Source organism: Somniosus microcephalus, chromosome 5 (genome assembly GCF_052327205.1).
Source record: "Somniosus microcephalus isolate GS21.2 chromosome 5, FLI_Smic_1.0, whole genome shotgun sequence".
Classification (NCBI taxonomy): Eukaryota; Metazoa; Chordata; class Chondrichthyes; order Squaliformes; family Somniosidae; genus Somniosus; species Somniosus microcephalus.
The window spans coordinates 100384960-100412820 of record NC_140991.1 but is presented as its reverse complement, the minus strand read 5'-3'; the positions used below and the strand labels follow the sequence as shown (position 1 = coordinate 100412820).

At 44.0% G+C, this 27861-nt stretch overlaps 1 protein-coding gene across 5 annotated transcripts in view; it reads right to left on the bottom strand.

The window, feature by feature from the left end:
- ankrd28b (ankyrin repeat domain 28b) overlaps positions 1 to 27861 on the bottom strand; it is a 289025-nt gene that overhangs the window by 47704 nt on the left and 213460 nt on the right. The gene's annotated exons all lie outside the window — the stretch shown is intronic.

Genomic DNA, 27861 nt, shown 5'->3' with positions numbered 1-27861 from the left:
AACAGAGTGAACGGGCTGGATTTTACCAGCCCGGAGGAGGCGAGTTTGGAAGCGAGACTGCTGGGAAAATCAAGAAGAATGGGAGCAGGTCCCGAACCCGCTCCAACCAATCTTCCCGGGAGTCAGGTCCCCGATTTGCACAGGGACCCGACTCCTAGCGGCGGGAAGAGGGTTATAGCTACTTAACTAATAGGTAGTTAACAGGCAGTTAACAGGCAGTTAGGAGGCGTTTTCCCATTTTGAGACTTCTGCTGTGGGCTTCCCGACGTCGGGGAACCCCGCTAGGGTAAGTGAGGCATGCTGTGGGTCTGTTGTAATGTTTGTATAGATGACAGCTGCAGAAGTGGTGTGAAGGATGCAGTGGGACACTGGTGAGTATCAGAGGTAAGGAAATGTTGGGAAAGTCATTTTTAATGTGTTTAAATTTTTCTGTAGGTGACAAGCTTTGAAGTGTTTGCGTGGCCTCACCTCATTGGGAGAAGTGACAGATCACTTCTGTACCCTCAGCTGCAGCTGCCATCTGTTTTATCCTAAGGAGTCATTGGAGAGCCTGGGTACAAGGGCTCACCTATGTACAGTGATCGTCAGTGTTTGACAGCAACTCAATGCTGTCAAATACTGTCAAAAATAAATGGTTCATGTCCCTTTAAGAAAACCGGCAAATGAAGCATCATCAACTGACTTCATCTGACACTGGCTTTCCCTTAATTGGCCAGCAAGCCCACAGGGCAGGCTCAACAAGATCTTAATTTTTGTGGTTTATAGTTTCTACGGTCTCTGTTGTGTAGCGGGGAGTGCTAGTAAACAAGGGCCCTTGAGTATATCATTTAATTGTAGTGTAATTAGTGGTATTGATTTGATTTAATTAAAGGGTAAGTCATGGCAGCACAGCTCGGCCCCGTAGCATGCTCCTCCAGCACTATGTGGGAAATCAGGGACACGTTCTGTGTCCCTGACGACCATGTGTGCGGGAAGTGTATCCAGCTGCAGCTACTGGCAGACCGCATTGCAGCTGCGAATGGATACATACTGGAGCATTCGCGATGCTGAGGATGTCGTGGATAGCACATTTAGGGAGCTGGTCACACCGCAGGTAAAGGCTGCGCAGGCAGGAAGGGAATGGGTGACCACCAGGCAGAGTAGTAGGCGCAGGCAGGTAGTGCAGTGGTCCCCTGTGGCCATCCCCCTCTCAAACAGATATACCGCTTTGGATATTGTTGGGGGAGATGGCTTATTGGGGGAAGGCAGCAGCAGCCAACTTCCTGGCACCATGGGTAGTTCTGCTGCACAGGGCGGGAGGAAAAAGAGCGGGAGAGCTATAGTCATAGGGGATTCTAGTGTAAGGGGAATAGATAGGTGTTTCTGCGGCCACAAACGAGACTCCAGGATGGTATGTTGCCTCCCTGGTGCAAGGGTCAAGGATGTCTCGGAGTGGCTGCAGGGCATTCTGGAGGGGGAGGGTAAACAGCCAGTTGTCGTGGTGCATATAGGTACCAACGATATAGGTAAAAAACAGGATGCGGTCCTAAAAGCTGAATATAGGGAGTTAGGAGGTAAATTTAAAAATAGGACCTCAAAAAGGTAGTAATCTCAGGATTGCTACCAGTGCCACGTGCTAGTCAGAGTAGAAATAGAAGGATATTTCAGATGTATACGTGGCTAGAGGAATGGTGCAAGGGGGAGGGATTCAAATTCCTGGGACATTGGAACCGGTTCTGGGGGAGGTGGGACCAGTACAAACTGGACAGTTTGCACCTGGGCGGAATGGGAACCGATGTCCTAGGGGGAGTGTTTGCTAGTGCTGAGGGCTTAAACTAAAATGGCAGGGGTTTGGGAACCTGTGCAGGGAGACAGAGGAAAGGGATGCCAGGATAGAAGCAAAAGACAGGAAGGAGAAAAGCAAAAGTGGAAGGCAGAGATATCAAGGGTGTAAATCAATCAGGGCCACAGTAAATAATAATTCTAAAAGGACTAAGTGTTAAAAAAAACAAGCCTGAAGGTGGATGAATTCGCTGCGCAAATAGATGTAAATGGATATGATATACTGTAATTGGGATTACGGAGACATGGCTCCAGGGTGGCCAAGGCTAGGAATTCAACATCCAGGGGTATTCAATATTCAGGAAGGACAGGAAAAAAGGAAAAGGAGGTGGGGTAGCATTGCTGGTTAAAGAGGAGATTAACACAATAGTAAGGAAGGATATTAGCTCTGATAATGTGGAATCTGTATGGGTAGAGCTGAGAAATACAATGGGGCAGAAAACATTAGTGGGAGTTGTATACAGACCCCCAAACAGTAATGCTGAGGTTGGGATGGCATTAAACGGGAAATTAGAGGTGCAATAAGGGCACAGCAGTTATCATGGGTGACTTCAATCTACATATAGATTGGGCTAACCAAATTAGTAACAATACCGTGGAGGAGGAATTCCTGTTAAGGGGTAAGCCATTTAGGACTGGGATGAGGAGGAATTTCTTCACCCAGAGAGTGGTGAACCTGTGGAATTCTCTACCACAGAAGGCAGTTGAGGCCAATTCATTAAATATATTCAAGAAGGAGTTAGATATATTTCTTAAGGCTAAAGGGATCAAGGGATATAGGGAGAAAGCAGGGACAGGGAACTGCATTTGGATGATCAGCCATGATCTCATTAAATGGCAGAGCAGGCTCAAGGGGCCGAATGGCCTACTCCTGCTCCTATCTTCTATGTTAACAAGGCCAATCAGGGGAAAATAGCATCTGTGCATCGGACGTTGTTGGGGGCGGGACTAAAACCCGGAAGGCAACAGTCCCGCCCCCAACTCGTCTCGGTAAGTAAAATCCAGCCCAACGTATCAGGCGATGACCTTTCATCAGAATATTTTTTATTAATGGATTTAAAAGCAACAGGAAAGTCAAGGCACTTTTCAGTTTTGTCTGAATTGTACAGAAGGCCCATGTAAACACTCTAGCAACTACTGCTGGTGAGATTTTAAACTGTATTTGGTCATCATGGAATAAAAATATTACTACATTTGAGATACAATTTTTACTGACCTATATTTTGTGCCATACTTGAACACAAACAAGCTCACTCAAACATCCTTCCTTCAACCCAGAATGCCTTTTCAGAGATACAAATTAGAGGAACTTTAGCACGCCGATGGCTCAGTGTGCACCCCATAGATTACTGAGGTGAAAATCAGCAAGAATTTTCAGTCCTGATCGTTATCCTAGGATCACTGCTAGAAATGTCCATGCATTAATGCTGGGTGAGGGCAGGATCAGGCTTGGCTTTGACTTCCTCTTGAATCTGCTGACACTGACCGCTAAGCTCATTCATAATACATGAATATTGGCTATTCAGGTGAGACACTGGAGGCAAACCAACACCCATAAACCGTAACTCAATAAGAAGAAAAATAAATAAAAGCATTTTACCTATAACTACCATATATTTTTTCAGATCTAGGCTAAATAAATGCAATAATGGATTGGTCATGAGTTCGAGGAAGACCTCCAGTGCTGCAAGTCATATTTTATTTCATATAGTGTGCTGGCTTTGTCCAGGTGTGCAAGTTTCACCACAGCTCTTAGGACCAACGTTCCCCCTCTCTGCCAGTCCCGCGCAGTCCAGGACCGGCTTTTCGAATGTTAAATTTTGCACACACGCCAAACTGTGAAGGGGCCGTGTACCCCCCCCAAAATTAGGGGGAACACTGCTTAGGACACTAATGAGTTTGCCTGATGAACATATGCGCATATGAAAATTTCTGAATCAGCAGCAACACCAGGTGTGGGTCGAGTAGAATCTTACTTGTACACTCGGTATTGATTAAATGAAGAGTTCGGCTACTGGACCCAATAGAGATAAGTTTTCTTGACCTACTTAAACATAAATGTTACTAACAATTACAAGCAATGCTCAACATATATGTTTAAACAGGGCAACCTCTGTACCCAGGATGCAAAGGTAATGAGTCTTCCTCCTATCTATAGCATCGGCATCACGGATCACCCCAAGAGCTCTGCCTGACTCGGGTGTCTGGCTATCTTTATATTGGGTTTTAATATGTATGTCTTGCACAATTACCCCGTGCCCTCCCTTCATCCTCTTCAGTAACATTCGTAATACAAAGGCATTTTGTCCCAATTCTTGTCTCATCTGAACATGCCATTCACTGGGTCTGGAGGTATGATAGAAACATAGAAACATAGAGATAGGAACAGGAGTAGGCCATTCGGCCCTTCGAGCCTGCTCCGCCATTCAATGAGATCATGGCTGATCTTCGTCTGAGATCATAGCTGATCTTACCAGTTCAGTACCCCGTCCCCGCCTTTTCTCCGTAACCCTTAATCCCCTTAGCCTTCAGAAATATATCCAATTCTCTCTTGAAAATATTTATTGAATTAGCCTTCACAGCCCTCTGTGGCAGGGAATTCCACAGGATGATCTCACCCAACAATACAATGGATCCTTACAACCACAAGGCCGGCTGTAACAAGAGATAGTACTTAATTAAGTTGCAGAGAGCAGACCTTGAACTGATAAGACACCAGACATCCCTTTTACCTTGAGTTAGCTGCTGCACTAGCAGTTTTCAGTCGCAAACAATTCTATGAAACCTTGCTTCCCCAACTTAGCCTATTCTCCCCAAAACATGCTGGATAAAGGCACTAAATTTATTGCTCACACCAGGACAAATGTGATTTCAATCAGAGAATCTTAATTCTTTTCAGAAAACAATGGCACACTATATATTATATATGTACTCTGGAGACTTATTGAAAAACAAGCACACCTGCTCTAATACCATTCTTTCCTTGGGTCTCCAATAGGTGTACCCCATAGCTTCTCCTAGGCAGTCTTCTTCCACTGGCATGCACTGATCTGAAAAAGTGCGCTAAATTTCCTTCATATTTTGCTACATTCACTGTTGCTTAACTATGAGCAACTGTGACTTGGTTTGCTGGAAATTTACAAGTAAATGCTGTAGTCTGAAGGGCATAGAATCATACAACTCAAAAGGAGGCCATTCAGCTCACCGTGCCTGTGCCGGCTCTTTGAAAGAGCTATCCAATTATTCCCACTCCCCTGTCCTTTCCCCATAATCCTGCAAATTTTTCCCCTTCAAGTATCTATCCAATTCCTTTTTAAAAGTTATTATTAAATCTGCTTCCACCACCCTTTCAGGCAGTGAGTTCCAGATCATCATAAACTGCTGCGTAAAAAAAAATTCTCATCTCACCTCTGGTTCTTTTGCCAATTACTTCAACTCTGTGTCCTCTGGTTACCGACCCTTCTGCCACTGGAAACAATTCTCCTTATTTACTGTATCAAAACCCTTCAGGATTTTGAACACCTCTGTCAAATCTCCCCTTAACATTCTTTGCTCTAGAATCATAGAATCTTACTGTACCAAAGGAGGCCATTCGGCCCGCTGTGTCGGTGCCGTCTCTTTGAAAGAGCTGTCCTATGTAGCCCCACATCCCAGCTTTCTCCCCATAACCCTGCAAATTAGTCCTCTTCAAATACATGTCCAATTGCCTTTTGAGAGATCCTACGGAATCTGATTCAACCACTCTTTCAGATAGTGCATTCCAGATCATAACAACCCTCTGAAGAAATGTCACATTTCTTCTCTAGTTCTTTTGGCAATTATGACCACCAGTTACTGACCCACTTGCCAGAGGAAACAATTTCCCCCTACTTGATCTATCAAAACCCCTCAATTTTGAATAAGAACATAAGAAATAGGAGCAGGAGTAGGCCAATCGGCCCCTCGAGCCTGCTCCGCCATTCAATAAGATCATGGCTGATCTGATCCTAACCGCCAATCCACTATCACAGAACCATCTCCTGAATCTAACAGAATTAGACACACGAAATAGGAGCAGGATCAGGCTACACGGCCCCTGGGCCCGCTCCGCTACCGACAGGGCCATGACCGATCCGAACCTAGACTCATGTCCAAATTCCTGCCCGCTCCCCGTAACCCTTAATTCCCTTTACTTTTAGGAAACTGTCTATTTCTGTTTTAAATTTATGTAATGATGTAGCTTCTACAGTTTTTTGGGGCAGCATATTCCATGGACCTACCACCCTCTGAGTGAAGTAGTTCCTCCTCATCTCAGTTTTGAAAGAGCAGCCCCTTATTCTAAGACTATGCCCCCTAGTTCTAGTTTCACCCATCATCAGGAACATCCTCCCCGCATCCACCCGATCCAACCCCTTCACAATCTTATATGTTTCAATAAGATCGCCTCTCATTCTTCTGAACTCCAATGAGTAGAGTCCCAATCTACTCAACCTCTCCTATGTCCATCCCCTCATCCCCGGGATTAACCGAGTGTACCTTCTTTGTACTGACTCGAGAGCAAGTATGTCCTTTCTTAAGTATGGACACCAAAACTGTACGCAGTATTCCAGTTGCGGTCTCACCAATACCTTGTACAACTGAAGCAACACCTCCCTATTTTTATATTCTATCCCCCTAGCAATGAAAGCCAACATTCCATTGGCCTTCTTAATCACTTGCTGCACCTGCATACTAACCTTTTGAGTTTCGTGCACCAGGACCCCCAGATCCCTTTGTACTTCAGTACTTTCAAGTTTCTTGCCGTTAAGATAATAACTTGCTCTACGATTTTTCCTGCCAAAGTGCATAACCTCACACTTTCCAGTATTGTATTCCATCTGCCAAATCTCTGCCCACTTACTTAGCCTGTCTATGTCCCCTTGCAGGTTTTTTATGTCCTCCTCACTCACTACTTTCCCTCCCATCTTTGTATCACCTGCAAACTTTGATATGTTACACTCGGTCCCCTCCTCCAAATCGTTAATATAGATTGTAAAGAGTTGGGGACCCAGCACTGACCCCTGCGGTACTGATTGCCAGTCTGAGAATTAGGGTTGCAAAGGGGTGGAAAGTTTCCGGTAAATTTCCAGAAATTTTCCACGGGAAGTTTAGCTTGGGAATTTTGCCCAAAAAAGCACATGCTAGCATAATATTGTTTTTTTTGTATTTCTTTCTTTTTTTTTCCCCCCACAGGTCCTCTCTTAAAATTACTAACAGAGATGGAATCTTAATTATTAAGGAATTTCTTAATCAATATATGTTTATCTTCTTACTTGGCTTGTTTTAATAATTACAAGTTTTGTGTGTGACTGTGAACAAATGTGTCCTGATTGGTTGGATGAGTGGATGAGCGATTAGCTCCCTCTATTTGTAATATTTGCATATCGAATTGTGATTGGCCTGCAGGCATCTGTAAGACTGCTATAGTTTTTTAAAGATCCAGGTTAGAGGTCCTGAGGGAAGTCATTTTGTTTTCTGCTGATGTGATGGTGCAGTAAGTAAATCAGACTTTATACCAAATAAACCACTTACTTGTTGAACTCTGTTGTCCTTCAATTTAAAATATACAAAATAATACACTATTGGTGATGTAGCGTCGTGTGTGTACAGGTCATGCTTCCATCACATGGAGCATCAGCAAAAATGTACTCACCCTGTTCCAATCGTGCTGATCGACCGCAGTTCGACAGAGATGAATGCCCTTTATTTCTCTGCATAGAACAATGCCACGTTTACCGTCGGATGTGTGGAAGCATTTTACCCCAGGCATTAAAGATGGAAAGACTGTGTACATGTGCAAACACTCTAGAAAGCCATATGTAAAGAATGCCACAAAGATGCAGCAGCATTTATCCAAATGCAACAACTTCACTCAAAGCTCACAGCAGTCAGCCCAGAGTTCCTCTGCTTCCATTCAAGAAGATGATGGTTCTCATTCAGCATCAGGCTCCTTATCATCAGCAACTCCTGGCCCACTTGGAAGGTTCTTTGATACAATGGATAACCATAGCCAGAAGAATGCAGATGAGTGCCTTGCTCGAGCTGTATATGCAACAGGCTCACCCCTCATGCTCACAGCCAATGTGTACTGGAAGAGATTTTTCAATGTTATTCGCCCTGCATACTGTCCTCCCACCAGACATGCTTTGTCTACTTATTTGCTGGAGGCTGAGTATAACAGAGTCCAAGGAAAGCTCAAAGAAACGATAGCGATGGCAGACTGTGGTGCAGTTATCTCAGATGGGTGGTCAAATGCACGAGGGGAGGGCATCATAAACTACATCGTCTCCACTCCTCTCCCAGTGTTCTTCAAGAGCACAGACACAAAGGACAACAGACACACAGGCACATACATTGCTGATGAGCTGAAAGCAGTCATCAACGATCTTGGATCACAAAAGGTCTTTGCAGTAGTTACTGACAATGCTGCGAATATGAAGGCTGCTTGGGCTCAAGTGGAGGAGGCCTACCCTCATATTACGTCTATTGGGTGCGCAGCTCATGGGCTTAACCTGCTCCTCAAGGACATCATGGGTTTGAGAACCATGGAAGCACCGTACAAGAGAGCCAAGCAAGTTGTTAAGTATGTCAGGGGAAAACAGGTAGTTGCAGCAACCTACAACTCCAAGCAAATGACAAAGAACAAGAACACCACACTGAAGCTGCCCAACAATACTAGATGGGGTGGTGTTGTCATAATGTACAACAGCCTTCTGGAGGGTAAGGAGTCGCTGCAAGAAATGGCAATATCCCAGTCTGGGGATATGGAAACCACCATCAAGAAAATACTGCTGGATGATGTGTTTTGGGAGAGAGTGGTTAGCAGCCTTAAACTACTCTCACCAGTAGCATCTGCAATTGCTCAGATTGAAGGAGATGACGCTGTCTTGTCAGATGTTCTCAGGCTTTTTACTGATTTAAAAGAACAAATCAGCATTGCCCTACCCACATCCCTGCTGCTCAAAGCAGAGAAGGCAATTGTTCAATTCATACAGACGCGTCAAGAATTTTGTGTCAAGCCGATTCATGCTGCAGCATACATGCTGGACCCAAAGCATGTTGGGAGACCAATACTTTCGGGAGAACAGATCAACAGCGCTTACAGTGTGATTTCTACCCTCTCTCACCATCTCAATCTGGATGTGGGCAAAGTTCTGGGAAGTCTGGCAAAGTTCTCTACCAAGCAAGGTCTTTGGAATGGGGATGGGATATGGGAATCATACAAGCATATCAGTGCACATACCTGGTGGAAGGGACTTTGTGCATCCGAGGCCCTGTCACCTATTGCATCGGTGATACTCCAAATCCCACCTTCATCAGCAGCCTCTGAACGAAACTGGTCACTTTTTGGGAATACGCATCAGGCTGACTAACAAGAGAGTGGAGAAACTGGTGGCTATCCGGGCGAACCTACAACTTATTGAGCCAGATACAGAAGTGTCCACCACACAGCTAGACACTGACACAGAGGAGGAAATGGACATGTCGGGGCCAGAGCCAGAGAATCAGGAGGAGCAATGATGAGTAGAAGACTCAAAGGGACAAAATAAGGACAAATTACAGGCTAAATAAGCTGACGCTCTTTTTATTTTATTTTAGATGGGTCTTTTTTGTGGGGGTTCAATAAAGTTCAAAATTATAACCTAAATAAAGTTTTGAAAGCCTGTTTTTATTTGTATGGAACAGTATGTCTATTTTGACGACAAAGATAATATAAGGGTCAGAGACAAAAACCATCAGTGTGCAAAAAAACTCAAAATTCCCATAAATTCCCAAAATTCCCATGGAAAGTTTCCTCTTTTAAAAATTCCCAGAATTTTGCAACCCTACTGAGAATGAACCATTTATCCCAACTCTCTGCCTTCTGTTAGATAGCCAATCCTCTATCCATGCCAGAATATTACCCCCAATCCCGTGATTTTTTTATCTTAAGCAATAATCTTGTGTGGCACCTTGTCAAATGCCTTTTGGAAGTCTAAATACACTACGTCCACTGGTTCCCCTTTATCCACCCTATATGTTACTTCCTCAAAGAACTCCAGCAAATTTGTCAAACATGACTTCCCCTTCATAAAACCATGCTGACTTTGTCCTATTAAATTATGATTATCCAAATGTCCTGTTACTGTCTCCTTAATAATGGACTCCAAAATTTTACCTACCACAGATGTTAGGCTAACCGGTCTATAGTTTCCAGCCTTCTGTCTACTGCCCTTTTTAAATAAGGGTGTTACATTAGCAGCTTTCCAGTCTGCCGGGATCATTGCCGAGTCCAGGGGGTTTTGGAAAATTATTACCAATGCATCCACAATCCCTACCGCCACTTCCCTCAAGACCCTAGGATGTAAGCCATCAGGTCCAGGTGATTTACCCGCCTTGAGTCCCATTATTTTACCAAGTACCACTTCCTTAGTGATTTTGATCGTGTTTAGCTCCTCCCCCCCTTTAGCCCCCTGTTTGTCCAGTGTTGGGATATTCTTAGTGTCTTCTACTGTAAAGACTGATATAAAATATTCATTGTGTTTTTGCCATCTCCATATTTCCCACCATTAATTTCCCGGTCTCAGCCTCTAAGGGACCAACATTTACTTTAGCCACCCTTTTTCTTTTTATATAACTATAAAAACTCTTACTATCTGTTTTTATATTTTTTGCTAATTTACTTTCATAATCTATCTTCCCTTTCTTAATCAATCTTTTTGTTATTTTTTGCTGTCTTTTAAAGTTTTCCTAATCCTCTATCCTCCCACTAGATTTGGCTACCTTATATGCCCTTGTTTTTAGTCGAATACTATCCTTAATTTCTTTACTTAGCCACGGATGGCTGTCTTTTCTTTTACACCCTTTTCTTCTCAGTGGAATATATATTTTTTTGGAAGTTGTAAAATAACTCCTTAAATGTACACCACTGATCATGTATCGTCTTACCCTTTAATCTATTTTCCCAATCCACTCTACTCAATTCCACTCTCATACCTTCATAGTCTCCTTTATTCAAGCTTAGCACGCTTGTTTGAGATCCAACCTTCTCACCTTCTAATTGAATATGGAATTCAACCAGGTTATGGTCACTCATTCCAAGGGGATCCTTTACTAGGACATTTTTTATTAATCCTGTCTCGTTACACAGGACCAGATCTAAGGTTGCTTGCCCCCTGGTCGGTTCAGTTACATACTGCTCAAGAAACCCATCCCTAATACACTCAATGAACTCATCCTCAAGGCAGCCCTGCCCAATTTGATTTGTCCAATTAATATGATAGTTAAAATCCCCCATAATTATAGATGTTCCCTTATTACAAGCCTCAACTATTTCCTGATTGATACTCCGTCCAACAGAGTTGCCACTGTTCGGAGGCCTATAGACTACGCCCACTAGTGTTTTTTTCCCCTTATTATTCCTTACCTCCACCCAAACTGTTTCATTATCCTGATCTTTTGACCCAATATCATTTCTCTGTATTACCTCTATTGGGTCTTCCTTAATCTTCTCTGTTCTAAGGACAACAATCCCAGCTTCTCCACATACAGGAAACTTTGTTATATCCGGCACCGACGGGACCGAGCTGTTGCCGATCTATCAAAACTGCTGGACATACAAAGTTAATGTTGAAGCATATGGAGATTTTCATCTCCGTATCTGACAACAAACACTGTTGCTCAGCAACAGCTTCAAACAGTCGGCCCGTACCTTGGAAGCGTCTCTGTAGCTTAGCAACAGCTTCAGAGAGACTTTCCAAAGCCTGACTGTTGGAAAAAAAAGCCACGAGAAGAAAAACAACCTAACAGAACGGCTCCTGATTTCTGCCGGTAGATCGAGGTTTCCGGACATACAACCTCCGGATAAACCAAAGTCTCCTGTAACTGAAGTTTCTCATCCCTGGTATCATCCTGGCAAACCTCTGTACCCACTCCAAGGACTTGACATCCTTCCTAAAGTGTGGTGCCCAGAATTGTACACAATACTCCAGCTGAGGCCTAACCAGTGATTTGTAAAGGTTAGCAAGACTTCCTTGTTTTGACATTCAATGTCCCTATTTAAAAAGCCAAGAATCCCAACTTTCCCTGCCACCATCAAAGATTTGCAAATATGCACCCACGGGTCACTCTGCTCTTGCACCTCCCTCAATATAGTAGCATTTAGATTATACTTCTGCCCCATGTTGTTCCTCCCAAAGCACATCACTTCACACTTATCTGCATTAAATTACATCTGTCATGCATCTGCCCATTTCACCAGTCTATGTCCTCCTGATGTCTGTTACTATCCTTCTCATTGTTTACTACATTTCTGAGTTTCGTGTCATCTGTAAACTTTGAAATTATGCCCTGTATACCGAAGTCCAGGTCATTAATATGTATCAAAAAGAGCTGTGGTCCTTAGCAGTGGCATGATGTTGGTAATTTCATACATTTCCCAGCTTGTAAGTACTCTTCTTCCCCTCAATGGTGTAATACTAATCATATACCATTTCAAGTTTATGCTAGCTTCGCAAAATGACATAAGCATCTTGCTGTAAACTAGCTCTACAAAGTTAAGACAGGATATCTCCTTACATAAACAAGCTACACAATTATGTATTGAAAATGTGGGTTAGCCTTTCCTGTCTCAATAACGGCAGTTGCAAATTGGCTGATTTCTGCAAAGCAAATACATCACAGCTTGCACTTGTTGCAGAGCTGTGATTAGCACGTGACCGTGCACCCAGACAGTCCGTTTCTCGAACAGTTCAGTAAATAGTGTTGGAGAGGTATTTAAATTTCTCACTGTGCAAACTGTAAAAGCAGAAAACGTGCTGAAAATCAAGATATTATGATATATGGTAGAATTCTTCATTAAGGTGGAGAGAATTCTTCATTAAGATGGAGAGTGAAGTAGTTGACTCAGAGACTAGGGTCCTGAATTTAAATAAAGGAAACTACGATGGTATGAGGTGCGAGTTGGGAAGGATTAATTGGGGAATGTTACTCCAAGGGTTGATGGTGGATAGGCAATGGCAAACATTCAAAGATCGCATGGAGGAACTAAAGAATTTGTTCATCCCTGTTTGGCATAAAAATAAAACAAAAAAAGGTGACTTAACCGTGGCTAACAAGGAAAATTATGGATAGCACAAGATCCAAGGAGAAGACATATAAATTGGCCAGAAAAAGCAGTAAACCTGAGGACTGGGAGCAGTTTAGGATTCAGCAAAGGAGGACAAAGGGATTAATTAAGAGGGGGGAAATAGAGTATGAGAGTAAGCTTGCAGGGAACATAAAAACTGACTGTAAAAGCTTCTATAGATATGTGAAGAGAAAAAGATTGGTGAAGTCAAACGTAGGGTCCCTTGCAGTCAGAATCAGGGGAATTTATAACGGGGAACAAAGAAATGGCAGTCCAATTAAATACATACTTTGGTTCTGTCTTCACAAAGGAGGACACAAATAACCTCCCAGAGATGTCAGGGAACATAGGGTCTAATGAGAGGGAGGAACTGAAATAAATCAGTATTTGTAGGGAAATTGATGGGATTGAAGGCCGATAAATCCCCAGAGCCTGATAATCTACATCCTAGGGTACTTAAGGAAGTGGCCCTAGAAATAGCAGATGCATTGCTGGTCATCTTCAAAATTCGATAGACTCTGGAACAGTTCCCATGGATTGGAGGGTAGCTAATGTTACCCCACTATTCAAAAAAGGTGGTAGAGAAAAAACAGGGAATTATAGACCGGTAAGCCTGACATCGGTAGTGCGGAAAATGCTAGACTCCATTATAAAAGATGTAATAGCAGAGCACTTGGAAAACAGTGATAGGATCGGACAAAGTCAACATGGATTTACAAAAGGTAAATCGTGCTTGACTAATCTACTGGAATTTTTTGAGGATGTAACTGGTAGAATAGATAAGGGAGAACCAGTGGATGTGGTGTATTTGGACTTTCAGAAGGCTTTCGATAAGGTCCCGCATAAGAGATTAGCGTGTAAAGTTAAGGCACATGGGATTGGGGGCAAGGTACTGACTTGGATAGAGAACTGGTTGGCAGACAGGAAGCAAAGAGTTGGAATAAATGGCTCTTTTTCCGAGTGGCAGGCAGTGACTAGTGGGGTACCGCAGGGATCGGTCCTAGGACCCCAGCTATTTCACAATATATATATATTGTGATGATCTAGACGAGGGAACTAGATGTAATATCTCCAAGTTTGCAGATGACACAAAGCTGGGTGGGCGTGTTTGCTGAGGAGGATGCAGAGAAACTCCAGTATGATTTGGACAGGTTGGGTGATTGGGCAGAAGTGTGGCAGATGCAGTATAATGTGGATAAATGCGAGGTTATCCACTTTGGTGGCAAAAACAGGAAGGCAGATTATTATCTGAACGGCGATAGATTGGGAGAGGGGTAAGTGCAACGAGACCCGGGTGTCCTTGTGCACCAGTCGCTGAAGGTAAGCATGCAGGTGCAGCAGGCGGTTAAGGCGGCAAATGGTATGTTGGCCTTCATAGCGAGAGGGTTCGAGTACAAGAACAAGGATGTCTTGCTGCAGTTGTACAGTGCCTTGGTGAGACCACACCTTGAGTATTGTGTGCAGTTTTGGTCGCCTTATCTGAGGAAGGATGTTCTTGCCATGGAGGGAGTGCAGTGAAGATTCACCAGACTGATACCTGGGATGGCAGGAATGACGTATGAGGAGAGATTGGGTTGATTGGGCTGATACTCACTGGAGTTTAGAAAAATGAGAGGGGATCTCATTGAAACTTATAAAATTCTAACAGGACTGGACAGACTGGATGTTCCCGATGGCCGGGGAGTCCAGAACCAGGGGTCACAGTCTAAGGATAAGGAGTAAGCCATTTAGGACAGAGATGAGGAGGAATTTCTTCACCCAGAGTGGTGAACCTGTGGAATTCTCTACCACAGAAGGCAGTTGAGGCCAATTCATTAAATATATTCAAGAAGGAGTTAGATATATTTCTTAAGGCTAAAGGGATCAAGGGATATGGGGAGAAGGCAGGGACAGGGTACTGAAATTGAGGACCAGCCATGATCTCATTGAATGGCGGAGCAGGCTCGAGGGGCCGAATGGCCTACTCCTGCTCCTATCTATCTTCTATGTAGTGAACAGAATCTTCCACAATTAGGACATTGCTTCGAGTTATAGGATACCTATCAAGGGGAAAAAAAGCTCAGTTTTTCACTTTCAGTTGATCCACCAGGAGTTTGGTGTTCTGGCATCTGTTTGGAAGCTCTTTGCCGTTCTGTATTTCAAGTCGTTCCAATTGTTTAAAATCTGATCCATTCTAGCTTGAATTTCATTTTATACCAAGTGAGCAGACTGTGCATCTGCACTATTGCAAGTTCCTCGGTTGGCAACTTCATTATCAGGCATGCGTGATACTGAGCTATACAAATCAAAAAATTTGGACTGAGTTAGCTGATCCCAGCCAACGTGCTGCAATTGGCCTCAACACAACTGCAAACTCTGGACGAGAGAGAAAAATGAGAGAAAGAGAGCACAAAAAAAGGGGAGAAAATATAGGGGGGGTGGCGGAAGGAAAGAGAAAGGAGAGGAAAGAGAAAGGAGAGGAAAGAAAAGGAAAAAGATTGAGATTGAAGGGATTGAAGGGAAAAAGAGAGAGAGAGAGAGAGAGAGAGAAAGTAAAAGAAAAGCAATAAAATGTGAGAGGGAGGGCTGGGATGACTCCTGCAGGGGAGTAACTTGCCATGCTCACTGTCCAGATGCACACATGAATAATAATCACTTGCACAATATGTTAGGGGGGGGGGGGGGGGGGGGGGGGGGGCGCGGAGACCACCTGGAGTCCGTGCAACCATATTGCGGCAAGGAGTTAATGCCTTCAAGAGAGAAGGACGGGAGAGCATTAGCTATTCCACATCGAGTTCCCTGGAGTGCTACAGAAATTATACATTCCTATTTAAAAGCTAAATCTTTGTACTTCACAGAAAACAAGCCACAATTGTTGGAATATTAGTGGGAACTTCAATTAAAGGATAATATATATTTTAAATTGAACGAGCTAAAACCATGTAGCATTTAAGCATACAGAACTTCATTTTCCATCAAAACCATTCTACCTGTTCGGCCATTGGCTCATAGGGTTATTTAGAGTTGCGTTGGAAGACTCCCAGCACCCACAGACAGGTTTATCGCTCCAAATGAATTACATTAAATGAACCAGGTGGTTCGACTACTGAGAACCTGGATAGTTCCACCATGAACAGTTCATTCTGTTTCAATCTCCCATTGCGAGGCATCTGGTGCAGATTTAACCTTAGAGATCCCATTTACCTTTCTCCCCATCACCCAGGGAGGTAATTATTAGCTCGACATCAGACAAGTAGCACTCCTCAGGCAGATAATTGTACCAGGAGCTCCTCATCAGCAGCATAGTTCAGCACAGAATAAGTGCATGGCCACCTCCTCACTGTAGCATCGATACACAGTATACAATATCAAGGGTTGTTGGACAGCAATCAGGTGTGGGAATCAAAGGATATGGAGGTCGGGCAGGAAAGTGGAGTTGAGGTCAATGATCAGCCATGATCTTATTGAATGCGGGTTCAAGGGGCTGTATGGCCTACTCCTGCTCTTATTTCTAATATTCTTATGTTCTTATTCCTGGCTGATTTTCCCTCACTAATCCAGGGACACCAAGAATAATTAAATTCACAAAGCTTGGATAGCAGCATGAAAAATAATGGCGTTTATATACCCCTTATAACCTTAGGGAGACCTTTCCATTCTTCTATGACCTGTTGTGCTAAATACCAGCTCAACAATTTTTCTCATTTAAGAGACAATTCCTACAATTTACTCGAAGTAAACGTTTAGCTAAGATCATTTAAATTATTGGATCTTTAATAGGGAAGGAAAGCCTGGAGGAAATAATTTTGTTTGAATTCTTCCCGAGCCCTCATTTTTCCTTTGAAAATGCATTTTGACATTTAAAAAAAAAAAGAAATGCATCAAAGTTCTTACCCACAGACCTGTTTTAATAGATTTCTTTTCCCTGAGCACGCTCTGGGGTTGTCTCTGACATGAAAGCAGCTTCACTGATAGGGCTACAACTTCTGATCCTCCAGGGAACCAATTTGCAGCTAACGGACACCAAAAATATATACTATAAGCGGAGTCATAGATCAAGCTTTTTGTTTAAAAAAAGATAGTGGAAAAGTACCTTGAGCAAAAACTACCTGCCTAGATTTTCCTTCGGAGCTTCTTCCTCATCAGTAACACCACTGGAACAAGGATGAATTTAAACAAAAATATATCCCTTATACTTTACTTCCCTATTCAAAACCTAATTATTGTACTTATTTGTTCCTGGGCTGATCAGAAGTTGTGGCCCTAATTACCATCAGTGAAGTCGCGCGGAACAACTTCCATGTTAGTCACATTATTGGAGCAACTTGACGGCAAGGAAACCCAAGAAAAGTGGTACAGGAAACTTTGTGATATCCGGCACCGACGGGACCGGCGTGTTGCCGATCTATCAAAACTGCCGGACATACAAAGTTAATGTTTTCATCTCCGTATCTGACAACAAACACTGCTGCTTAGCAACAGCTTCTAAAGAGTCAGCTGCAGCTGCAAGCGTCTCTGGCTGAAGCTGTTGCTATAGCTACAGACCTTGCAGTGGCTGACTGGGGGAAAAAAAAGAACGAGATCTAAAAAAAACTTACAGAAAACGGCTCCTGATTTTTGCCATTAGATCGAGTATTCCGGACATACAACCTCCGGATAAACCAAAGTTTCCTGTATACCTTCCAGAATGAAGCAGCAGCCGGGAGGAGGAGGGGGGAAAAAAGAGCGGAGGTGTGCCAAAGGGCTGGGGCATGACATATTGTAGCTCGGTTCAATAAATGGGGGCTACGATAAGTCCAACCCAATTTAGTCTTACATTGCTTTGGCTGTGGGTAAACTGTGAATCTACAGTAAAGGATGAAATTAGTAAATGAGCAGAAAGCCCTGGGCTAATCAGAGACTGTCCGCATTTATATCTGACTAATATAACTGATTTTTATTATTTTTGAATGAAATTAGATAAAGGTAGAGTATTGAATATTGTATGTATGAATTTCCAAAAGCCATTTGACGGTGGGACACAAGAAATACGTTGCAGAAATAAACACATATGGTGAATTTGAGAAATGCATATTCCTATTGCTCCAGAGTGCAGGGGGCTCTTAGAGAGTTCAAAAATGAGAGAGATATCTTGCTGATCTCAGGGGATCTTAAGGTTGCTCTTTGGATGGTTCTGGGATGCATATTGGATGTTGTTGGAGGCCTGCAGAGTGATCAAAAATAGGCTACAATTTGATCTTGTTGTGTAGAGCAGGTTGTGGCTTTATTAGAGATCACTGAGCGTCATGACACAGGGGAAACCTAAATCACTTTCAGCGATTTCTGCAAGGATTTCAATTTTGTACCCGAAGCAGCCCTCATGAAAAAGCTGGAAACTATGGGACAACTGGGCCAAATGTTGGATTTTATCCAAGGTGTGTACTCAAGTTCCAAGATCCGTGTAAAGAGACTCAATGAATCTCTCCCAACGCAGTTGTCTCCAATCACTCAACCTATTTGATATTTTCAATTATGTATTAAATGGCATTCTAAGAAACCATCTTAAAGTGTCTGTTCTAAAGATTTGTGAAATAATTGCAGCAGTCCTTTTCACCCATGATATTTTGCTGTTGAGGTTCACCTGGGAAATCTGGTGCATTGTACTCTCTATCTGGATCAGTGGGATATGATGGTGGTTATTATGGCTTCGCGTGGCTCAAAAAGGGATCTTAAGGTGTTGACTGGAAGATACAGGAAACTTTCTGGTATCCGGCACTGACGGGACCAAGTTGGTGCCATCCCATCAAAACTGCCGTATAAACTAGCGCTAATGTTAAAACATACAGAGCTTCTCAGCTCCGTATGAAACAACAAACCCTGTTGCTTACAGCTTCAAAAGTCGGCCGCAGCTTAAAAGCGTCTCTGTAGCTAAGCAACAACTTCAGCCAGACGCTTGGGAGCCACGACTGGAAAAAAAAAGCAACGAGAAGAAAAAAACTTATAGGAAACGGCTCCTGAATTTTGCCGGTAGATAGAGCTTTTCGGACATTTAACCTCTGGTTAAACAAAAGTTTCCTGTACAAGGATCATCTGTCTTGATTATTGATTCCTATCCGTTATTGGGCATCTAGTGAATGTGAACTTCAGCTGGGACTGGAGAGAGAGCGGGAATATGGTATTGAGATAGAGGATCAGCCATGATCATATTGAATGGCAGAGCAGGCTTGAAGGGCCGAATGACCTACTCCTGCTTTTCTATGTTTCTATGGAGCAGAATCCTATAGGACCATGCCAGAAGGGGAAAGGGTATTTTGGTTTTTCAATGACAGAAAAGTTCCAATGCAGATTAAACTTGTGCAAGCAAAATATGTTCAAACACTTCTGTTTCATGGCTCGGAACTCGCAAGCTTCATGTTAAGGCCCATGTATGAGATCCAAGACCATTTATTTACATAAATAAATGTTTCATAATTCAGCTATGGCACATGGAAATCCTGCTGTACAGTAGTATGCTCACTAGGTATTATATTCTGATAGCACAAAACCCTTCTGACTTGTAACAGTCCTTGAATATTTAAAATATCAATAACCCTAACAAACTAAATTTCCACCCCTTCACCTTTCTCTCTCACCAACCTGTGGGAAGTCTGGCTAGAACAACCAAGAAAAACCCACAGGAGCTGCACATGTACAACTACGTAATTCCGTTGGCAGCAGCAGACTGACTACTGCCAACTAACCAGAAGCTGCGCAGAAGCATTTTGTGTATATATGTCAGGTCCCAAATAAGAAAAACTAACGTTCACCACAATAGACAGAGGACCAGATAGCGATAAACACACTCCGCAAGAGTACAATAAAACTCTCACAATCTGACAACATCCTAATATCACCTTCAAGCCAAATTACAGGCTTCACAATACCTGAAATTTCCACTCCCTCACCTTTCTCTCTCACCCATCTGTGGGAAGTCCGGCAAGAACAACCAAAACAAACCCACTGGAACTGCGCATGCACAACTGCTTTATTTCTTTGGCAGCAGTTGTGTCCATAAAATTTAGGCTTCAAAGTCAGAATTAGTATAGATTCTAGGGCTCTCTCGATGACAAAGGAAATAGAACTTTAAATAAAACAGAAAAAGGAAGTTTATAACAAATGTTGGGTGCAGAATACAGTGGAAAACCAGGCAGAATACGGAGAGTGCATGGGGAAATTGAAAAAGGATATAAGGGCAAAGAGAGTGCATGAGAAAAGATTTGTGGGTAACATAAAAGGGAACCCAAAAAGCTTTTATAAACAAATAAAAAGTAAAAAGGATAGTTGAAGGAATGGTGCAGCTCATTAGGGACAAAAAAGGTTGCTGAGGGAAGCAAATGTGGAAATAGAAGAAGCTCTGAGCAAATTCTTTCAATTCTCCTTGGATATGGCAGTGGTGCCAGAGGACTGGAAGACTGCAAATGTTACACCCTGTTCAAAAAAGGGGAGGGGGAAAAACCTGGTAGCTACAGGCCAATCAGTCTAATGTCAGTGGTGGGAAAACTACTAAAGACCATTGACAAGGACAAAATTAATTCTCACTTGGAGAAGCACGGGTTAATAAGAAAAGTCAGCACGGATTTGTTAAAGGCAAATTGTTTCTGATTAACCTGATCAAGTTCTTTGATGAAGTAACAGAGAGGGTTGACTGGAGAGAAGTTTACAATGGGGTCCCCTAGGGGTTGGTATTAGGACCATTGCTTTTCTTGTTATATATAAATGGCCCATAGGGTCATTGGGTAAAGGGAGTACAATTTTGGAAGTTTGCAGATGATACAAAGCTTGGCAACATAGTAAATAGTGAGAAAGATAGTTGCAGACTTCAGGAGGACATAGACAACTGGTGAAATGGGCAGACACATGGCAGATGCAATTTAATGCAGATAACTGTGAAGTGATGCACTTTGGGAGAAACAACATGGAAAGGCAGTATAATCTAAATGGTACTATTTTGAGGGGGATTCAAGAGCAGAGGAACCTGAGAGTGCATATTCATAAAGCTTTTTGGATAAGGCAGTTAAGAAAGCTTTTGGGATACTTGGCTTTGTAAGCAGGTGCACTGAATACAAAAACGAGGAAGTCATGCTAAACCTTTACAAATTTCTGGTTAGGTCTCAGCTGGAGTATTGTGTAGAAATCTGGACACTACATTTTAGGAAGGATGTCAAAGCCTTGGAGAAAGTACAGAGGAGGTTTAGAGTCATAGATAGAGTCAGAGTTATACAGCACAGAAAGAGGCCCTTCGGCACATCGCGTCTGCGCCGGCCATCAAGCCCTGTCTAATCTAATCCCATTTTCCAGCATTTGGTCCGTAGCCTTGTATGCTATGGCATTTCAAGTGCTCATCCAAATGCTTCTTGAATGTTGTGAGGGTTCCTGCCTCTACCACCCTTTCAGGCAGTGAGTTCCAGATTCCAACCACCCTCTGGGTGAAAAAGTTCTTCCTCAAATCCCCTCTAAACCCCCTGCCCCTTACCTTGAATCTATGCCCCCTTGTTATTGACCCCTCTACTAAGGGAAAAAGTTCCTTTCTATCTACCCTATCTATGCCCCTCATAATTTTGTACACCTCAATCAGTTCACCCCTCAGCCTTCTCTGCTCCAAGGAAAACAACCCCAGCCTGTCCCGTCTTTCTTCATAGCTGAAGCGCTCCAGCCCAGGTAACATCCTGGTGAATCTCCTCTGCACCCTCTCCAAAGCAATCACATCCTTCCGAAAGTGTGGCGACCAGAACTGCACACAGTATTCCAGCTGTGGCCTAACCAGCGTTTTGTACAGCTCCATCATAACCTCCCTGCTCTTATATTCTATGCCTCGGCTAATGAAGGCAAGTATCCCATATGCCTTTTTAACCACCTTATCCACCTGTTCTGCTGCCTTCAGGGATCTATGTACATGCACACCAAGGTCCCTCTGATCCTCTGTCTTTCCTAGGGTCTTACCATTCATTGTGTATTCCCTTGCCTTGTTAGTCCCTCCAAAATGCATCACCTCACACTTTTCAGGGTTAAATTCCATTTGCCACTGTTCCGCCCATCTGACCAACCCATCAATATCGTCCTGCAGACTGAGGCTACCCTCCTCGCTATTTACCACCCCACCAATTTTCATGTCATCTGCGAACTTACTGATCATACCTTTTACATTCACATCCAAATCATTAATGTAGACCACAAACAGCAAGGGACCCAGCACCGATCCCTGCGGTACCCCACTGGACACAGGCTTCCAGTCACAAAAACAACCTTCCACCATCACCCTCTGCCTTCTGCCACTAAGCCAGTTTTGGATCCAATGTGCCAAGGCACCCTGGATCCCATGGGCTCTTACCTTCTTGACCAGTCTCCTATGCGGGACTTTATCGAAAGCCTTACTGAAATCCATGTATACCACATCCACTGCACTACCCTCATCCACACACCTAGTCACCCCCTCGAAAAATTCAATCAAATTGGTCAGACATGATCTTCCCTTGACAAAGCCATGCTGACTATCCCTGATTAATCCTTGCCTCTCCAAGTGGAGGCTAATTCTGTCCCTCAGAATTTTTTCCAATAATTTCCCTACCACTGATGTTAGGCTCACTGGCCTGTAATTCCCTGGTTTATCCCTACTACCCTTCTTGAATAGTGGTACTACGTTAGCTGTTCTCCGGTCCTCTGGCACATCCCCTGTGGCCAGAGAGGTTCTGAAAATTTGTGTCAGAGCCCCTGCAATCTCCTTTGCCTCACACAGCAGCCTGGGATACATCTCGTCCGGGCCTGGGGATTTATCCACTTTTAAGCCAGGATGATACCAGGGATGAGGAACTTCAGTGATGTGGAGAGATTAGAGAAGTTGGGATTGTTCTCCTTAGAGCAGAGAAGGTTAAGGGGAGACCTAATTGAGGTATTTAAAATTATATGGGGTTTTGATAGAGCAAGTAGGGAGAAACTGTTTCCTCTGGCAAGCGGGTCGATAACCAAAAGTCATAGATTTAAAATAATGGACAAAAGAACTAGAGGGGAAATTATTTCAGAGGGTTGTTATGCTGTGGAGCGCACTACCTGACAGGGTGGTGGAATGAGATTCCACAGGAGCTTTCAAAGGGCAACTGGACCTGTATTTGTAGAGAACTAATTTGCAGGGTTATGGGAAGAAAGCTGGGGGGGGTTTACATTAAATTAAATATTCTAATTTATACTTCCTGGTTTATACTCTGAGGATTCTTCAATCTGATTGGTTGAAAAGCCACACTGCTGCTGGTCGTGCTTACACACGCCACAGATCCCCTGTAGAGGGCGCAGCGCTGAAAATGATCTCTAGGAACAGCAAGTTGCTGCTGAAATACCTGCAAAAAGTCTGTGTGCCGCAGTAAACGTGATGAACAGCAAGCGTTGTTCCTTTACCGCTGACCGCAAAATCCAGGCCAATGTAATTGCAGCCCTCCCACTACTAGCAGTTACTCCACTCCCTGCTCTACTCATATGCTCCAAGCTTTGTTTCTTTGGAATTTTTAATTCATTGCTCTTTAGCTCCACTGGCGGTTTCATCTCCAGCCTGATCCTTGATTGACTGTCCCATGACAACATTGTCCATAATACTGACACACTCCTCAGTTTTCTTCATGCCCTACAGCCCTGGTCCCCGTCTCTCCTGACCCTTTCTTTCGGCCCAAACTTGGGTAGGTGCTGTGCTTCCTCCTGGCTTGCTGGAACCAGCTGTGATTCCTTCTGCCTCACTCGTTTTCTTCAGCTTCTCAGGTTCTAATACCTACTTTGTGACCTTTAGCCCCTCACCCAATTTTTTCTTAATGGATGTACGACCCTGCGCCCCCTACCTTTATGGCACTGTGCTTCCTTCCAACCTATTACTTAGTTTTCTCTGCACTGGTGTAATTATGTACATGGGCAAGTTTTTATGTTGATTTTGGTATGTGGGGTGAGTTTTTCATTGTTGATTGTGATACTTATTTTCCATAAGGGTGTCACACTGTGACACACAACAGCTGTTATTTTACAGAGAGCATATTACCCTGACATTGCACAATCTGGCCACAGGATTACTACAAATTGCTCAAAATACTTTCTGAAACTTTTTTTTCATCCACCATTTATTTCCTGAGTAACTGAAATTGATAATGTCCAAAATAAGGTTAGAAACAAAATTTAAAAAAAAACTTTTCAGAATAACATGATTACATTTATTCACTGATTTGTCTTTTAATGCCTTCTGCAAATTTTTTTATTTCAAGGCCTTGGTCTTTCCAGAAAGCCTTGGAATTGCGACTGTAAACCTAATTTGCATTGTACAGTCTGAGCATGTGCAGTGTGCCTAATTTTTCAATATGCATCTGTACTATTCAATTGGTTGTACTCATGGAATATTCTAGCATTGTCTACTCAAAAATATTTCAAAAACTATCTTTATTCTACTAAAATTTAATCTTTTTAAAAAAGAATGGCAGAGTGTGAGAAAAAGACAGACTACTAATTACACACCTATTGTAGCTTCTGTTTTTTTGTTCTATAAACGTCAGGAAATGCATTAAGCTCAGAGTGTGTCGTTTCCTCACTAATCGTTCATTTTTCAAAAACTGGCTGAATTTTGATGCACTCATCTATTTAGTTAGGAAATGTAACGTATTAATTATTAACGGCAGACATAGGTGCCCATAAACCGAACACTGAATTCAATGTTTACAAATATCCCTTAGAAAACCAGTGTTGCCAGACATGGGATTCCTCCGCAACCAATACCACCAGGCCCAGGCCCTGCCTGTACCCTCTTTGACAGATAACAAAATTCATTCAGTCAGTGATCCAAAACATATATTCAACCTCTCCAGTTGTGCCAAATTAAAATCTACCAAACTTCCAGTGATGCTAGACCAAAGGATCCCCCATGTTGGTCAGCTCCAGCAGCCCACTGCAGTACTATCAAATTCCACTCAGTGCCAGTGCTACCAAAGCCCAGGACCACCCTCCAGTCTGACCAAAGCCCAGGACCACCCTCCAGTCTGACCAAAGCCCAGGACCACCCCCCAGTGCGACCAAAGCCTAGGACCACCCCAGCCCAGGACCACCCTCCAGTCTGACCAAAGCCCAGGACCACCTCCCAGTCTGACCAAAGCCCAGGACCACCCCCCAGTGCGACCAAAGCCTAGGACCACCCCAGCCCAGGACCACCCTCCAGTCTGACCAAAGCCCAGGACCACCCTCCAGTCTGACCAAAGCCCAGGACCACCCCCCAGTGCGACCAAAGCCTAGGACCACCCCAGCCCAGGACCACCCTCCAGTCTGACCAAAGCCCAGGACCACCTCTCAGTCTGACCAAAGCCCAGGACCACCCCCCAGTGCGACCAAAGCCTAGGACCACCCCAGCCCAGGACCACCCTCCAGTCTGACCAAAGCCCAGGACCACGCCCCAGCACGACCAAAGCCCAGGACCACGCCCCAGCACGACCAAAGCCCAGGACCACCCTCCAATGCGACCAAAGCCCAGGAACACCCTCCAGTCTGACCAAAGCCCAGGACCACACCCCAGCACGACCAAAGCCCAGGACCACACCCCAGCACGACCAAAGCCCAGGACCACACCCCAGCGCGACCAAAGCCCAGGACCACACCCCAGTGCGACCAAAGCCCAGGACCACCCTCCAGCACGGTGGCATAGTGGTTAGCACTGTTGCCTCACAGCGCCAGGGACCCGGGTTCAAATCCGGCCTCGGGTGACTGTCTGTGTGGAGTTTGCACATTCTCCCCGTGTTTGCGTGGGTTTCCTCCGGGTGCTCCGGTTTCCTCCCACAGTCCAAAGATGTGCGGGTTAGGTTGATTGGCTATGATAAAATTGACCTTTAGTGTTAGGGGGATTAAATACGTGGGGTTACGGGGATAGGGTGGGATATGTGTTGGTGTAGGGGTTACGGGGATCGGGTGGGATATGTGTCGGTGCAGGCTCGATGGGCCGAAATGGCCTCTATCTGCACTGTGGGGTTTCTGTGATTCTGACCAAAGCCCAAGACCACCCTCCAGTCTGACCAAAGCCCAGGACCACCCTCCAGTCTGACCAAAGCCCAGGACCAACCCCCAGTGCGACCAAAGCCCAGGACCACCCCCCAGTGCGACCAAAGCCCAGGACAACCTCCCAGTAACACCAAAGCCCAGGACAACCTCCCAGCACGACAAAGCCCAGGACAACCCCCCAGTGCTACCAAACTCCAGGACAGTCTGCAAGTTAAACCCAATTCCCCTTTCCCAGTACTGCTAAATACCAAAAATTTACATCTGATTGATGGCCTGATGTTATCTCCTATAGGGCATGAACACCCCCATTATAAAACAGCAAATCCTCTGACTCACCATTTCCAACACCACGGGAAATTAGCATCCTCAAGTACTTAACCCAGTAACAGCTGCTATTCATTTATCCTCCACAGGATAGAGCTATAACCTCTGAAAACCAATATTTCAAGGCGTGTTAAGCTTACTTGCTCCAGAGGTGGAGACTGAAGTTCTCTGCCCATTAAACCCAGCTGGTCCCACAAAAGCAAAGTGAAAATTGTATCTTTTCCTCAAACACACAGAATTTGTCCATAGCAGCTGGAAATTTCCAACATGGGGACTGAAGTAGACCTCAAGCCCCATGCTGCAAAGAGAAGGGGAGACCTTAGCGGAGACAACTTCTTGTAGGAATTGCCAATGTTAAATCATTAATAATATAGTAATAGGGGATTCTGTTGCCTCCCTGGTGCAAGGGTCAAGGATGTCTCGGAGCGGCTGCAGGGCATTCTGGGGGGGGGGGCGGGGGGGTGAACAGCCAGTTGTCGTGGTGCATATAGGTACCAACGATATAGGTAAAAACCGGGATGAAGTCCTAAAAGCTGAATATAGGGAGTTAGGAGGTAAATTAAAAAATAGGACCTCAAAAAGGTAGTAATCTCAGGATTGCTACCAGTGCCACGTGCTAGTCAGAGTAGAAATAGAAGGATATTTCAGATGAATACGTGGCTAGAGGAATGGTGCAAGGGGGAGGGATTCAAATTCCTGAGACATTGGAACCAGTACAAACTGGACGGTTTGCACCTGGGCAGGACTGGGACCGATGGCCTTGGAGGAGTGATTGCTAGTGCTGTTGGGGAGGGTTTAAACTAAAATGGCAGGGGGTTGGGAACCTGTGCAGGGAGACAGAGGAAAGGGAAACAAGGATAGAAGCAAAAGACAGGAAGGAGAAAAGCAAAAGTGGCAGTCAGAGAAATCAAGGGTTTAAATCAAACATGGCCGCAGTAAATAATAATTCTAAAAGGTCTAAGTGTTACAAAAACAAGCCTGAAGGCTTTGTGTCTTAATGCGAGGAGCATTCGTAATAAGGTGGATTAATTAGCTGCACAAATAGATATAAATGGATGATATGATTGGGATTACAGAAACATGGCTCCAGGATGAACAAGGCTGGGAACGCAACATCCAGGGGTATTCAATATTCAGGAAAGACAGGCAAAAAGGAAAAGGTGGTGAGGTAGCATTGCTGGTTAAAGAGGAGATTAACACAATAGTAAGGAAGGATATTAGCTCTGATGATGTGGAATCTGTATGGGTAGAACAGAGAAATACCAAGGGGCAGGAAACGTTAGTGGGAGTTGTGCACAGACCCCCAAACAGTAATGCTAAGGTTAGGAATGGCATTAAATGGGAAATTAGAGACGTGTGCAATAAGGGCACAGCAGTTATCATGGGTGACTTTAATCTACATATAGATTGGGCTAACCAAATTAGTAACAAGACTGTGGAGGAGGAATTCCTGGAGTGTATACGGGATGGTTTCCTGGACCAATATGTCGAGGAACCAACTAGAAATCAGGCCATCTTAGCTTGGGTATTATGTAATGAGAAAGGATTAATTAGCAATCTTGTTGTGCAAGGCCCCTTGAGGTGGAGCGATC